The sequence below is a fragment of the Lissotriton helveticus genome, chromosome 2_1 (assembly GCF_964261635.1).
Source record: "Lissotriton helveticus chromosome 2_1, aLisHel1.1, whole genome shotgun sequence".
NCBI classification, from domain to species: domain Eukaryota; kingdom Metazoa; phylum Chordata; class Amphibia; order Caudata; family Salamandridae; genus Lissotriton; species Lissotriton helveticus.
In genome coordinates this window covers 745,879,190-745,896,784 of record NC_136059.1, presented here as the reverse complement: position 1 = coordinate 745,896,784, position 17,595 = coordinate 745,879,190, and positions in this window count along the sequence as shown.

The window sequence follows — 17,595 nt, the reverse complement described above, 5'->3', positions numbered from 1 at the left end:
TTCCCCCGAAAAGGGGATACCCTTTATCTGCTCCTGTTCTCGTAGCGCGATGGCAAGAGGCTCAATACTTAAGGCAAAGAGCAGCGGTGAGAGGGGGCAACCCTATCTTGTACCCCTGGTGTAAGCGAAACTAGCGGATCGATGACCGTTTACCATTACCCTGGAGCAAGGGTTGCTATAATTCGCGCGTATCATGGTGAGAAATTGGTGCGAAAAACCAAAGGCCTCCAAAGTGCGGAACAGGAAAGACCAGACCACCCGATCGAAGGCCTTCTCCGCATCCAACCCCACCAACACTGCCAGAAGGCAAAACCTCGTAGCTTTCTCAATGAGGTGAATCACCCTCCGCAAATTATCGTGTTTTTGACGCCCCTTCATAAACCCAGATTGGTCCGGGTGGATGATGGCCGGCATCAGATCTCGAAGCCTACGCGCCAGGATTGCGGAATATAACTTGGCATCCACGTTGAGGAGCGCTATCGGGCGATAGGACGAGCAGCAGGACGGGTCCTTCCCTGGTTTAGGGATTACCGAGATCCTGGCCTCGGCCATGGATACCGAAGAACTTACCGAGGTAGCCATTTCGTTAAAGAGGGGTACCAAAAATTCGCAGAGCTCTGTAGCAAAGGACTTATAAAATAGCGCGTGTAGCCATCCGGTCCAGGAGCTTTGTGAAGCTTAAGTTCCCCGATGGCCTCCAGCACCTCCTCCCTAGAGATAGGGGCTGCTAGTAACTTGTTCCATTCTTTCGACACCTTTGGTACGGGGAGGTCCGCTAGGAAGCGATCCTGCGCCGCCTGGTCCAGGGAGTCACCCCTGTACAGCGCCTCATAGAACCGTCCAAAAAGGCGTGCCTTGTCCGTATCGCTATGGTGAAGTGTTCCGGAGGGGTCCATGATGCCACCCACATACTCCCTTTCCCGTTTATCACGCAATTGGCACGCCAGATGGCTACCTATCTAATTACCCTGAGAATAGGAAGTGCGTCGCAGCCGGAGCAGCGTAAGCTCAGCACGGTTAGCATAGTGCGCCTTCAATTTACCCCTAACCGCTGTCAATGGTCTCAGAGTAAGCCTAGATGGATTGGCTTTGTGGGCCTGCTCCAATGTGGCCAGCTCCGCTTCGAGGTCCTCCCGTTCCTTCCTCCGCAACCGATTAAGGTTGGCGTTAAGGTGCAGGCACGTGCCCCTTATGGAGGCCTTATATGCGTCCCAGGTTTTAAAGAGGGAGGTATCTGAGACCGGATTGAGGGTTTGAAAATCCCTCAGAGCCTTACGCAGTTCCCTACAGGAGGCATCATCCCGGACGAGTGCTGGCGGAAAATACCAATTCTTCACGCCATCTCCCCCTGATGGTCAGAGTAGCGTCAGTACCAATAAGCTTTGATCTGAGACAGATAGGGGGAAAACACTAGAGGCTCGAATATCCCCTCGAAGTGCCTGGCTCGCAAAAATATGGTCAAGTCTAGAGTAGGAGTGATGGACATGTGAGAAAAACGTGTAGTCGCGGGATTGGGGATGCAGGGCTCTCCAGCTATCAATCAAGCCAAGGTCACTAATCAATTCTGAGTCTCTACTGAAAACACTCCCGCTCCCGCCCTCTGCACCCGCGAGCTATCTATGGTCCCATCCCACACCATATTAAAATCACCCATCAGCACTACAAACCCCTCAGCAAAGTCCCCTGCCCTATCCAACAGGTCCCGGAGAAAAGCATTTTGCCCCGAATTGGGGACATACACCACCACAAATGTACATGTCACTCCGCCAAGCACCCCTTTAACCATAAGCCACCTCCCGTCCTTGTCACCGCTAATCCCCAAAGGCTGAAAGTGTAATGAAGCTCGAAAGAGAAGCGCAACCCCCCTATGTTTGGTGGAGGCAGAGGCCCTATAAATCAGTGGGAAGTGCCTATGGCGCAGCAGAAGCTCATCCTTACGTGCCAGGTGAGTCTCTTGGAGCCCCACAACATCCAAATTGTGATCAGTAATATATTTCCAAATCTTTTGGCGTTTCTGTGGGGAGTTAAGACCTTTGACGTTCCACGTCCCTATACTAAGCGGCATACTGGGATGCCAACACCCACCTCCAGCTAACCACTGCTAATATCTCCTTGCCCCACCTCCCCCCAAGAAACTCTTCCGCTCGATCCAACTGACCCCCCTCCACCGTGTCCCCATAGAACTGTGTAATCCTGTCAGAGGACAACAGCTCGACAGCAGGAGTACACTCCACCCAGGCGACCAGGTCCCGGCTACACACTGCATTTAAGAACCCTAAGAGGTCAGCCACAGAGATGAAAAAGCACAACACACAATCACACCAGGCGCCACCACCCCCAGCACCCCAACCCCTTCCCAACCAGGCCCCCCCAACAGTTCCCGCGACCCACCTCCCACCCCAATCCCCAGACCAAAAACAAACAGAGATACTTAACAGACTCAACGAAGCGTCCCAGAACAGTGCAGCGCACCGTGAAGTCACTGGGAGGGGGGTGGAAGACCTCAGGAGGGTCTCCCAGGGCCTCGGTCCGGGGTGTCTTCTCACAAAGTACTTGCATACCCACGGAACCAAAGAACGCGGGCCCCTCCGGCGCCCTTAGGCCTGCAACCTTCAAGTCAGGCCGCTCCAGAGCTCTGCTGCGTAGACGTCAACGTGGCCGAGGCAACGGAGGCCACCGCATCTCCTCTCTCCTGCAAGCTGGTCGCTCGATCAGGCCGCCCACGATCCAGTGCCGACCCCACTCTGTGCCAAGAGGAGGATCGATGTCGCCGTCTTGGTGAAGGGCTGCCGACCCTCGAAGCTGGAGAATCATCCCCGATGCCCAGAAGTTCTTTTGCCACTTGCAGTGAGCGTATCTGCGCTGGCTTATTCTGCCAACGGAAGACTATGCGGAATGGATGGCCCCATGAATAGGAGATGTTGTGGTCTCGCAGAAACGCCGTGACTGGCCTGAACTCCCGCCGCTTCTGAAGGGTCGTCGCCGCTAAATCTTGATAAAGCTGTGGACGATGGTCACGGAACTGCAAAGAGGGAGCATCACGTGCCTTCCTAAGTATTCTCTCCTTGAGCTGAAAATCATGGACACACACCAGGATGTCCGGTGGCGGACCTCCTCCCCTTCATGGTAGACCTACTCTGTGGACCCGATCCATCCGAATCTCACGTACCTCCTCGTCATCCAAAATCTGACGGAAGAGGTCCTGGACGTAGCCGCGGAGGTCCCCTGCTTCTCCATCGCACGGTACCGCTCGTATGCGAATGTTGTTCCTCCTAGAGCGGTTCTCTAAGTCTTCCGCATGGGCCTGCAGGTCCAGGTTCTGTTCTTTGAGTCTCAGCACGTCCTGTTGCAGCTGGTGGACGTCATTTGCCATGCTGAGATCGTGATCCTCAAGTGTGGCCACTCTTTCTCCCACAGCGTCCACGTCCCTCCGCACTTCTCGAAGATCAGAAGTCAATTGCGCTCGGAGGTCCGAGATGTCTTCCTTGATGGACTTGAAGAGGTCAGCCATAAATGCTTTGGTGGCCGGAGCCTCGTCATCAGAGCACTTAGGAGAAGAGCTTGGGCCAGGGGAAGCCGGTTGCTGGGTGTTCTTTGATTGTCCATCCCTCCCATTCTTCCCCTTGCGCAGAGCGTTAGACATAGTGGCCCCCTCCGAGTTTCTTGTAAGGCACCACGAACTGTACCCCTCCGCCACCAGACAGAATCCACACAAGGGCCCGGCAGGGTACCCACACCCGTGGCCCAGGGCACCAGGTACAGCCTCTGGTCGTTGCACAGGCAGAGGCAGTCAAGTCCAGTAGAGGCTGCCTCAGTCGCCCCAGTCTGGCACCAACAGCTAGGGGTAACGCAGCGGTGCAGGTATTTCGCAGGGGAAGACAAGAGGGCAGGGGCCCCACAGTCCACGATGCTGGTAGGGGCACCGGCGAGCCAAATCGCAATCCTCGGGGGCTACCCGTCCCAGCCTGCAGCCCGACCTTGTTTGCTCCCCCGGTGCACCAGCGCCTCAGTTCCCGCGCCAAGAGGGGATGGGGGCGGAGTACCAGTAACGATGGAGGCCTCTCAAGTGGCGTCCGTATGGGCCCGGCACAGCAATGCACTCTAGGTACGCCTCACCGGACCTCCAAATAGCCGAGTCTGCAGTCGCGTTCCTCCACTGCCCAGTCCAGCTCTCCAATGTAGTGCTGTACCCCTCTGGGGTCTAGATCTGCCTGCCGTCTCGAGCCCAGGCGCCGTTTCGCGCTATTGCCGCCACGTGGTCTGAACCCAGCCCATGGCCGCCGTATTCACCGCTGCCGTCCAGGAGCACTCACACCAGTGGGGGCCGGGGCACTCGCCCTCCGTTCAGTTCTAGTGCTCAGTCCAGAGCTCCGTCTCGGTGTACGGGCCCGTGGAGCAGCGCCGAGCGCTCCCTCTACTAGGCCTCAGACCACGGTCTCAGGTAGAGAGCTAGCCGCCCGCAGCTCCGGGCGCTTGCCGGCAAGAGGCTCCTCCCCCGCCGGGGAAGCTCGGGGAACCAGCGCCAATCCGGCACCCTCTCGCTGCAGCCCGGTCCCGGCGACCCCAACCTCAGTGCCCGGGCGGGCTCGCCGACTTCTGCTGCCCAGGAGGTCTTGGGTCTCCCTCGTGCGCTACTCCTCTCCGCACCGCTCCGGTCCCGGGAACCTCCTCCGATGTCGGAGCCGCGGGGACGGCTCCCGTGTCTCTGGTGCGCTCACCGCTGTCGGCCACTACTCTGCAGCAACGTCCGAACGGCCAGGTGCCAGAAATAACTCCTGGAGCCACGCTAAACAAAGCTTCTGTAGGGCCTGGGGCCGGAGGGGACCAGAAACACGTCCTACTCCGCCGCCATCTTGGCCACGCCCCCGTTAGGTCATATCTTAAACATGTCTCATACCAGTGGTATTGTACATGTATTTAAGACAGTTTTTTCGGGACTGATAGCACCTTTTGAAGCAGTCTTCAGCATTTTTCCAAACTTCGTGCAATGTTCCGCGGCCTGCCTCTCATTTTGGTACTCGTAGCAGGAATACTATTCTTGTTCCTTCTGCTACGATATGGCAACTCCGGTCAGCAACGACACCCATCTAGAACACTCTCCAGGCAATGAAGTGTCGTGAGCGCATGATACAGATCCTGGGCCTGGCTCAGTTAAAAGACCTGAATACCAAGTGGTTCCTATCATTCCGACCAATGTGGCAAGATTGCATCTTACCTGTTCTACGATGCCTGCTATGTGGAGAAGAATGCGTGTTGGATACCCTGCTTGGTTTGGTAACGGCCAATGCATTGTGTTGTCCCCAGCGGCTACCAATCCTGATGACGGCATTCATTGAGATTTCACAGACGCAATCTGCTGACAGTGAGATATGTGGATCGACTGGCACACAGGTAGCACCTTCATCTCCATCTCCGACAAACATTGCTAATGCGACTAACGCTGACAGCGATGCTTCACATTTTTGTTCTATCGGTTTACTTAATGAAGTGGTCCAACTTTCACCTACTGTGGTAGACGATTTTTTTGCCAGCTTAGAGGATTTGTTTGTTTTCTCCTATCATCGAGAATTACTTTTGAAGTAAGCCCACAGCGTTCTATGGGACTCTGAATTCGACCTTCATTTTTCATAACAAAGCTTTCAACTTTAGAACTCTTTTTTTCTCCGATTTGACTTTTTCAAAATTGAATTTCTTTTTTTTTGGCACAAAAAATCTGCTTAAAGTAGAACTATTCTTAGAGAACAAGAATTCCTTGAATACTTCCAAAGAAAAATATTTGAATATATATATATATATATATATATATATATATATATATATATATATATATATATATATATATATATATATATATATATATATATATATATATATTCTGTCATGGAATGGTCTTGATGGTTTTCTTCTGTATTAAGAGCCATTTCATAAATGTTATTTCACGACTCATTCTGATAAGCATTTTTCAATGTCACACTACATGTGTGAATGAAAATATTGCCTTTTAAATACGTGCAACACAAATGCTCATCTTTCGTGTTCAACCATTTCAAATGCATTCTATGTATTTTGGGAGGGAGTTTTTACACATCTCGCTTTAGATATGTTTAAAGATGCTTAGAATGTAGTAATATCGAACAAAATAAAGTGGAGTGGGTGTTGTGAAGCATTTTAGAATCAAGCGTAATTTACCGATTCATGCCCTCATATAGGTACAATCCACATTGCCCTTATATAGGCATATAAATCCTGCCCATATTTAGACATAACCTATCCAGTCCAAATACAGGCATGGCTACTTCCACTAGTTCCAAAAAGCCACAACAATTTCTCTGAAAAGTCGCCTTCAACAGTCAGGGACATCCCCCTACTTGAATATTGATTTGTCCTAGAAATCATGGCGTTTTCAAAGAACTACCATTCCCTTGGGGTTCTTTGGTGACGTTATTATGTCTGACTTTACATCAAACTAGGCACCTTCAAGGTATAAATATGCCCTAGCAAGCACACTATGGTTCGGACCAGTTCGACTATCTACTTACCCGACGCAGCTCGCTACAGCAAGTGCCGAAGGAAGCCGACCCTCCAGCTGACGCACTGCCTTTCTCTCGCTCAGAATCCAGCTCGAGTGTTTCCAAGCTCCCCTTGCGGGGAGTTGGGAAATCAAGTCCAGAGACAGAGAAACCAGACCTCCTACATTTAAAACCAAGGTAGGGAGCTTTGTAAACCCCTAGAGAAATCTTGGTTAGATTATTGGCAAAGAAACTAAACCTATGCTACACCACACTTACTTCTTACCCTCGTACAAGACTTAGGTTAGGTACAATTGGGGCAGGCATATTTTAGAAGCACCAATTGAGTACTTTTAGTCTTTGTTATTTATGTTTGTATTTTATGGCTTAGAAACCATATCATGCTTTTACAGTATTATTTTATAATACTCTTCTTACTGTACGCATTATGCTTTGCAACCATTAATATGATTGTAGCAGTTCATTTCTTCTGCATGAGAAAGAAGACTGTTCAATAAACACTTTTATTGAAAATGCCAGTCTCTCTTTTTCTCTGCACCTCTGATGAAACGAAGCATGCACGATTGACTGAGTAAAATATCTATCTATTGTTTCTACGACACTGAAAATACGTTTTATCTTGGGGAAACAAAGTTGTCATGTTTATACGGTTGTCAGAAACTAATCCCTTCTTGTGTATTCGAGAAAGTTTCTAGTAACCGCTGAGCTAGCTGGCACTCACAATTAAGACTAATATATTCGATAGAGACCTAGTCGACCTAAGTCCTACGTCAAATCTATAGGATATATTATTCCAATGCGCAGAGCCTATTGGGAATATAGGAATGTTAGAAGCGGCTGTCTCTAGTTGGCAGAGGTATACACTTCTGACAAATAGGGACACACCTTTTCTAGTCAGGGCAAGGAGATCACACACTTAGATAACCCCTGCTCACCCCCTTGGTAGCTTGGCAAAGCAGACAGGCTTATCTCAGAGGCAGTGCGTTAAGCATTTATGACCACATACAGTAATAAAGTGAATACACTACAAATGGACACGACACAGTAGTATTATAAAAATAAGTATTTTTATATAAGGTTTAGCACAAGACCAAATAACGACAAAAATATACCACAGTCTTAATAAATACTCTTGGAAGGAAAAATAATAGTTCAAGCACGGTTTCTTCTTAGCACAAAGTCTTTAGTATCAAAAGCAACTCTTCTTCTCTAAAACACAGTTCTTGGCAACAATGTAACCCACACGGGAGTTACACGACGTCGAGGCAAAGTTAATCCAAAGGTTCGGCGTCGACCGCGAGGAGCGCTACGTCGAGCCCGGAGTCGCACAGACCCCAACAACACAGTACCTTGGAAAAGTGAAGCACTCGATGATCAGCGGCGTCGAGATGTCCGGCGTCGCGTCTTCGGCGTCGATCGGGCCTCGGAGTCGGGGCGATCTGCAGCGGCGTCGACCGAAGTCAGGCGGGAGCAGCGCTCACGGGATGAAGCAGGATACGGCGTCGTCGATGTCGATGTTGCAAGAGTGAGCAGCGCTCACGGCGTCGAGAGGGCTCGAAGTCGATGCGATCAGCGGCGGTGCAGACACGAGGTCACTTGGAGCTGGAGCCGAACTCACTACTCACTGGCGTTGCTGCTGGCGTCGATCGGGCCCGGCGGCCGGCGTCGAGGAAGCGGGACACTGGAGCCGTTACTCACGATGTCGAGCTGGATTCGGCGGCGTCCGTCGGCGTCGAGATTGCTGGATTCTTTCAGAGGTGCTGGATTCACAAATTCCAGCAAATAGCACTTTAAGCAGATGAAGTCCTTTAGCCCTGTGACTTCAACAGGAGACTGGCACTCTTCCAGCCCTTGGAGATTTTCTCAGCAAAGAGTGAGAGTACACACAAAGTTCCTCTCTCCTGGTTCCTTGGCAAAAATAAAGAAGCAATGCAGGATTCCCCCAACAAACAGCACTCTGGCAGAAGGGGTAGGCAGTCCTTAGATCAGCAGGCTTCTTGTCCTTGGTTCAGGTTTCCTTGTCAGAAGTGATCTGAATTCTTGGTTCAGGGGTCCTTCTCTTATACCCCTTTTTGGCTTTGATCCCTTTGTCCATGCAGGGGAATTTCCCCCCATCCTGGGTTTGTTGTGGGTGTTGCCAGGCCAGAGCACCTGGCCTATTCACTGGGCAGGGCAGAGTCCTCAGCCGCTCAGCAGGAGCGGAGCCAGCATTGTCACTGGCAGGGGCAGGGCCATCAGCTGCCCGGCAGGAGGCGGGCCAGGAAAGTCCCAGGCAAGCACAGAGTCATCAGTCGCCTGGCAGGGGGGCGGAGCCAACATTGTATCAGGCAGGGCAGGCTATCAAGAGCTACTCTCCCCTACTCTCAATGCAAATGCCCCACTCATCCCACACTGACTCATTCAGACTCACTGGAGCCGCCCAGCTCCTGTCACACGCACACCAGAACCAGCAGAGACCGGTAGACAGTTAGACAAGAAAATAGCTACTTTCTAAAAGTGCTATTTTCAAACACAGAGTCCAAAAACCATCCACACAAACGGATGCGTTATTAAACCCTGAGTTCAGGGATACCAAACTCGACATTGCACCATGCTCCCCGAGCCCGCTAGGATTATAGCATTAATAATCCTGGCAGCCCATTCTAACTGATGGAGAGCAGGTTACCTTACAATAGTGAAAGACGACTATGGCTGTAATTCACTATTAGGACATGCCAACCTTGTCAGGCTTGTCCTACCTTATGCTTACAATGCACCCTGCCCGTGGGCCTACCATAGGGGTGACTAACATGAAGTTAAGGGAAGGGTTAGGGACTGGCAAGTAGGTGTACTTGCGCAGTCCTCGTGACAGTCAGACTGCCCGTGGTCTGGCAATGGCAGACCTTCAGACATACTTTTACTAGGCCGCTCTTGTGGGTGGCACAACATGTGCTGTAGGCCCACTAGCAGCATTTGTATTTACAAGCCCTGGCACTCCTGGTGCACTCTACTAGGGACTGATAGTAAACCAAATAAGCCAAACATGGAAGTCAATCAATACAGCAATTTCACATAGGGAGCACTTGCACTGTGACACTGATCAGCAGTGGCACAGTGCCCAAAGCATATACCAGCAAAAAACATCGTAAACAGAGGAGGCAAACAGAAAAAATGGAGGAGAGACTCATGCCAATGATGCCAGGTCTAACACGGAACTACACTGCACTCTGTTTACATGCAACAAATGCAATTGCCACATTTATAAAATCCTACTAACATGTGTGGAGCAGTCATTATTAGAAGGAATTTCATAAACAATGCAAGGTTTTTTGCCAGAGATGGTTAGTTGTATGAACAAAAGGAAGTACCCCAGCCGTCCATAATGACTCGTAGAGAGAGAGAGAATACAAATTGAGCAACATCAGTAACAAGCAGTGCACAATAAAAATGGATGTGCATGTAATTTTGATAATGTTAGCTATATTTCATCTGTTAAATATTGTGTCCACAACATTTCTCTTCAAAAGTAATATGCACATATTTGACCTTTGGCGCCCTGGGTGAAAGGGAAGATATGAGGCCCGTCTAATTTGCGACGTCCAGGCGTTAGGGCTGGTAGCCTCACCAATGAGCTCCTTCACTATGATTTCCCTCACTACCACCCTTCAACAATGCTCCTCAAGTTATGGTATGTGAATTTATGCTATGCAGATTTATAAAGCACATAGCTACTCAAGGGCTTCCCAGTTCTGCGCGTGTCATCGTGTACACTAGCTGGATTCTGAAGTGGTACATGTCTAGGGCTAGTGGGGGAAAGCCACATTTTAGGCATTTGTCTGAATCAGGTCTCATTTGTTTAGTTTCTTAGCTCCGTGGGAATAGCATTCCAAAGCTTAGGGGTCAAATGCGAGAAGGATACATGCCCCCCAATCTGAACCTTTGCATCCTTAGCAATCAAGCATAGGAAGATCTTAAGGTCCTGCTTGGAGTGTAAGGTACCAGAAGAGCCACTATCAAGGAGAGTCCACTATGGTTGATTCCCCTATGTGCCAAGTAAAGTGCCTTGAATGTTATCCTTTCCTCCACACAAGCCAGTGCAAGGAAGCCAGTGCACTTTTTGCTGAGGTATGTTTGGAAAATTGAGGATAGTCCTTGCTGCCACACTTTCAACTAACTGGAGTCTCTCAATAATATATTTGGGTGAACCCATATTCAGGAAATTCTCATAGTCCAAGTGGGAAAGAATCAACACTTGGACCACTATTCTCCTAGATTATGTAAGTAGGTGGTCTAGGATTTTCCGTAGGATTCTGATAAGGCCACAGCAAGATGCTGTAAATTCTTTTACTTGGGCCTCTATAGATAGAGAGCTATCCAACCACATACCTAAGCTTGTAATGGGAGTGGAAGGGATTTGCGGTGCCCCCTGGAACTCAGGCCATCTGAGGGTTGCTTGCGGTGTTGGCTTGTTTCCTAAAATCATCAGCCTGGTTTTGTTTCCCTTCAATTTAAGTGAGCAGTTAGCCATCCACCATGCAACTTTCTCTAGACATGGGGCTAGTTGTTGTTGTAAATCTGTTCCCGGGTAAAGGGAGACTACCAGTTGGTGTGTCGTGAGCAGAGGAGACCATCAACACCCAAAAATCCTTGACAATGTCTGCCAATTGTTGAAAAGTGTAGGCCTCAATGCAAAACCCTACGGAACCCCACACTTCAAAGGGAAGACATCTAAATAGCAGGGAGGTTCGCAACTTTGAAAGGACTTTTCTTTTAGGAACGAGGAAAGCCAGGTCATATCACCATTTTCTATTCCTATTTCACTCATCCTGAGAACCAGAGTCTCGTGGTCAACAGTGTTGAACGCTGCACTCAGGTAGAGAAGTATAATGGCTGTGGAGCCTCCTTTGTCCAGCAATATTTTAAACTCCTCTGTTATTGCTAATAATGTGGTTTCCATGCTAGATTGTGGACGGAAACCAGTCTGAGTGGGGTTAAAGAAGAGAGTTCTCCTGCTGGAACAGGGAGAGGTTTTGATTGATATGTTTTTCTAGTACCTTCCCCATGGCTGGAAGCAAGGCGATTGGTCTGTAGTTCCTAGGACATGAGGGTTCAATGTTTGGTTTCTTTAGCAGAGGTTTAGCCACTGCTTGTTTCAGAGTTCAGGGATCTACTCCAGTGGAAAGGGATCAATGGAAATCAAGAAGTGTGAGAAGCATATCTTGTGCTCTTTGTAGAAGAATGTGAGCTGGCGCCGGCTACAATAAAACTTTGCTAAATAATGCTGGGAGTGACTCCCTTGTGATAGTGGGGGTGGTTTGAGATACATGTTGTCTCCTCGTGCAGAACATGTGTCTGTGGCTGAATAGACAAGGGTGTTTTTGTCTGTTGTAAGTTACAGTAGATAACAGAAACTTTATCTTGTAAGTATTCTGCAAATTTGTTGCAGTGTGCTACTGTAGGTGTAGGTAGCGTATTATCATCTTTTCGACTAGTGAGTGACTTAATACTACGGAAAAGTTCGCTTGGGACATTGACTACATTCATCATTATAGCTTTGTAATATGCTGCCTGTACCTTTTTAATTTCCTAATGGAAATGTCTGATAGCCATCCGGTCGGAGAGTTTTAGGCTTTTTAGGGGGCCAGGTGGGCGGTGAACCAAGGTGCTGATTTCTCTATATGTCCATTCTTTATAGTAGTAGTAGGAATCATTTCATCTAGTGAGTCCTTAATCTGCTCTTCTATGATGGAATTTGCTGCCGAGGGATGTTTACCTATGGCCGGATCTTTTGAGGCTATGGAGGTCATTCATATTTCTTTATTCAGTTTTGACCAGAGTCATCATAAGCTGATTATGGTCTTATTGCAGTAGCAGCCGCTGTCAGGGAAGCTGGACCAAGAACAGAAGCCAACAACAACCCCACAAACACCCATGAGGACCAACCAGGGACCCAGAGAAAGGCCAAGGTGAAGAGGAAAAGGAAGATGCGGTTCAGTCTGCAGTAAAACCAGGTCCTGATTGCGGAGGTGACAGAACACCAACAACAATGTTTTGTCAGCTCCACTGTGTCAGTGGCAACCACAAACGCGATATGGTAGTCAATCGTGGCCAAGGTGAATGCTGTTGGAGAGGTGAGGAGGACAGTGGACGACTGCAAGAAGTGCTGGCATGATGCTAAGCGCAAGACCAAGCAGAAAATTGCAGACAACCTGAAAGCAGCAATGCAGACTTGAGGTGGGAGTCCAGCGCCGCAGGAGGAGCTGGATGAATTGGAGGAACAGGTGTCCCAAGTCATCAGCGAGGAGACGGTGGTAGGAGTTCCGGGACAGGATACTGCCCAACACGACCAGCCACAATAGCAGCAGGGTGAGTACCAACCAGGGACTGTCAGGACGGGGAGATGGGCCCAATGGCACTAATGCACAATCAAATAAATTGCAGTGCACCCTCACAATGACTGCAGATCATGTCCTGGATCCCCTTGGGCCTGGTGGCATAGACCCATATCACCCTACTCAACCAATGCATTGCAAGACACATATTGGTGGGTTCACAGACCTGGAAATGTGCACAGAAAAGTTAAATAAATATAGTCCAAGTATCATATCAGAGCACAATATAAGGGCTATGTGAAAGAGCATAGGCCTACATTGATTAGAGATGTGGCAGGCTGTCAAAATGACCACCTTGCCTTAGTACCATGCTAATGCATGTGCACGTATGTCTGAGTTGTGTGCAAGAATGTGCATGTGCATCGAGGTTGACACAACTGCACATACACCATCTTGCACACAACTCAGACACACGTGCACAATGCTGCATGTCTGCTGACATTGGTGGTGGCATTCCCACTCATGCACATGATCAGTCACACACAGTGCATCCTCATGTTAAGTATCAGAGTTATGAGGACCTGTGCAGATGATTTGTATATACGTGCTGTTGTGAAAAGGGGGCCATGATGACATCCTGCCACAACTCCAGTAAATGTGTCCGCCTGCTTGTCCATGAGATGCAGTCCAGTGTACACAGTAACGGCTCGCAGTGGGAGTACTGTGGTGCGGTGGTGTGGGGCGGTGGAGTGGGGAGGGACAGGATGGGGTAGTGGAGTTGGACACACAACGGGCCGGAGTTAGGTAAGTAAATACATAATTCTAACTATTTACCTTGCGCTTACCGCATCGCAAACTCGGAAATGCACCAAGTGCAAGGTAAATAGTTAAATTCATTTAGTTTCTCACCTAACTCTAGCCTGTTGGGTGTCCAACTTTACTACCCTCATCCTGCCTCTCCCCGCCCCGCACCAGTCCCCGGCACGACCGCCCTGCAGAACTCACACTGCGAGCCATCACTGTGTGTACACCAAGTGAGAAATCATCTAGTGAGTCTGCATACCAGAAAAACATGCAATGTCACAACAAACTGATCATGCAGCCTACTTACTTAAACGTGCATATCCCACATTGCACACAAACAGCAGACTCGCTAAAAAGGTGATGTAATACAATGAGCGGGGGGGATATGCCTACAACACTGCAGGACGGGGACAATGCATATCAGGAATGTGTCAACCAAATCTGTCTTGAATGATTTTTCTGTATGCCAGACTCACAGAACTGCAATGTCCCTGTACGGAGTAAGACACCAAAGAATTACAACAAGCAAGCATAGCAAAGTTGCTACAAACAATGACAACTTGCCAAATGGCACACACACCCCTTAGGTCGAATTGCACACCTCCACTCCAAAAGTACACATCTGCCATACAGAAAACACCATTCCACATAGTCCTGGTGTTAGTTGCCCATGACACCATTATGTGCATGTAAATCTATCTGTTTGGTAAGTCAACTGTGTCTGTGAACAAATATTCATTCATGGTTGTTATCACCCACACGCAAAGCCATGCATTGAATATTCGTAACCAGGACAGCATGTAACATCCATGTGACCAGCTGCGAGGCACATACCTAAATACATATCACTCTGCCATTTGCAGCAGTCTACAGGGTGAAGGTGACAAGGCCTGAGCACCACAAATACGCATTGGAAATCCACATCCATCTAATCCATGGCCACTTACACAACACACGTGGGGTCAACGTTCAGGGCAATGGTACTTGGCACTGTCTGTCCAGCCAGCAACAACAATAGAAACTCATACAGCACCATATTAACATTGGGAAGCCAACAGGAGGGCAGTAAGCAATGCACACAAGAAAAATCACAATAGACAAAGCTACCTGGATGCACATGTGTACAGCATAGTGCAGCACATATTGAAACAGCACGTAGGCCTCAGTAGCCAATGTGCCTAAAGGGGGCCCTCCCCACACATAATTGATCTCACTACAAACACATGCACATGTGCAGTACACAACAAAGGTGCGGGTCTGTGAGCCACACTGACAATGCAAGTGACAGTGCATGAAGAATACCATCTCTGCACCCCAAACATCTCCACATGTGGCAGGCTGCGTCACCGAAATCCTTAAAGGAGTGGGTCACACTCTGACACATCCTTGTGTACATACAACCCCTGACATAACCAAGATATCTGCTTGAAAAAATATGCACAAGTGTTTCAATTCTGACCATGACATGTATTTTCCCCATCTTGCAACATCTCAGCATTGTAAATGCACAGAAATGGAGGCCCACTGCCTGAAAGGGAGAAGTGGCATTAAAACCAAAGCTGCATGGGCGAGTATTCCACAATGCAGCGCACACACATAACAATTTGGAGCACATCAACATTGACTACAATGTGTGACAAACTGCATCACCTTCACAACTGAACAGAGGACACAGCTGGTGATGCCTGTGTGTATAAACTGGCCTGGTGTGTATAAACTGGCCAATCACATTAGTCATATATGTAAACTGGATCTGCTCCTTCCTCTCCGGCAGGACGCAGCGGGTCAGACTCCCCCTATCCTCTTGGACCCTACACCTACCACCTGCGGAGTCCCCCAGGGCTCCTCCCTCAGCCTGACACTCTTCAACGTCCACATGGCTTCACTCGCCCCATCTTCAGAACCTATGGACTCAACATCGTGTCATACGCAGACGACACCCAACTTATCCTCTCCCTATCCAACAAGCCTAACACCGCCAGACACAACTTTCAAGAAGGCATGGAAGCTTTCTCCAAATGGATGAAAAACAGCTGCCTACAACTAAACACCAACAAACCAGAAGTATTCTTCATGGGCCCAAACCCCGATGCCTGAAGCGACACCTAGTGGCCCCCTGCCCTCAGAAACCCGCTAACCCCCACAGACCACGCATGCAACCTGGGAATCATCCGGGAGCTCAAAATGGACCACCAAATCAACTCCATCTCATCTTACTGCTTCCACACCCTCCGCCTCCTTTGTAAGACCTTCAAATTGATCCCCCTTGAACACCGAAAGACTGTCACCCACGCCCAGGTAACCAGCAGACTCGACTATGGCAATGCACTCTAGGCCGAAATAAACAAAAACCTCACTGAAAGCTACAGAACATCCAGAACGTTGCCACAAGACTAGTCCTAAACCTGCCAAAACACTGCCACTTCTCCCAGCACCTACGCAGACTCCACAGGCTCCCCGTCGAGACGTGAATCACTTTCAAGATACTCACCCAAGCACACAAGGCCCTCCACGGCACCAGACCAGCATACCTGTACAGCCAACTCAAACTCCACGCACCGCAAAGGACCCTACGATCAGCCCTGCTCTCCTACGCCATGGTCCCCTGCACCTGAAAGACTAGATTGGGAGGCTGTTCTTTCTCTTTCCTCACGGCCCAAGCATGGAACGCCCGTCCGCTCCACCTCAGACAGACAACATCGCTCCCCATCTTCGCAAGAAACCTCAAAACCCTACTTGATGGAATAGAACCTGCACCCCAACCCTACCCCTACCCCTAACGCCTTGAGACCCTCATGGGTGAGTAGTCACCCTTTAACAAATCCCGGAAGTACAACCTCATATCCGTGATGTAGTGGGAAAAGTCAACATCCTGCAACAAATAGGCAGCCCCTCCCAAACACTCACAATGAAATGAAATGAAAAAGAAATTTCTAAAGCGCACTACGGCCAAGCGGCTTCCTGGCGCTAAGGAACACATCAGTATCTGCCGAGAGTCCGAGTGGGATTAGCCGGGAAAAGCCTGGAGAAAAAGAAAAGTTTTGAGGGCTTTACGAAAGTGGGAAAAGATAGGAATAGAGCGAATGGAGAGAGGGAGGTTGTTCCAGATCTGGGGGGCCCGCACTGAGAAGTGGGTGCCCCCAGTGCGGGATTTACGGAAGCGGGGAACGTGAAGAAGAGAGAGAGAGGAAGAGCGGAGAGAACGACTGGGGGCATGGGAGGAAATTAGAGAATTAATGAAAAGCGGGGCAGAACGGGCGTGCGCCCGAAAAGCTAAACAGGCTAGTTTAAACTGGGATCTAAAATGGACAGGGAGCCAGTGAAGGGTTTTGAGGGCCGGAGTGATGTGGGAAGATTTGGGAAGACGTAGGATAAGACGGGCCGCCTGGTTTTGGATGGCCTGGAGACGGCGAGCTTCGTAGGCAGGAATGCCTACGTACAAGCCGTTTCCATAATCCAGGCGGGATGTAATAAGGGCCGTAATGATGGTTTTGAGAGCATCAACAGAAAAGAACCGGGAGATTTTGCGAATGAGGCGGAGGGAAAAAAACAGGAGGACACAACGGAACTAATTTGGGCATGCATAGATAGATCATTACTGATCTTGATGCCCAAAGTCCGGACAGAGGAAGCTGGGGAGGGGGGAGGGCCAAAAGAAAGGGGCCAGTGAACTGAGGACCAGGGATTAGACGAGCCACCAGTGAGGACGAGCTCTGTCTTGTCGGGATTGAGCTTCAAATGATTGAAGCTCATCCACTGGGAAATGAAAACAAGAGTAGAGCAAAACTTGGGAAGAGAGTCAGTTGGGGAGGAGAGATCAAAGACAAGCTGGAGGTCATCTGCGTAGTTATACACAGAGACCCCCAGCTCGAGAAGGGAAAAGATGAGGGGGCGGATGTAAAGGTTGAAGAGAAGGGGGGAGAGGGAAGAACCTTGAGGTACACCACATG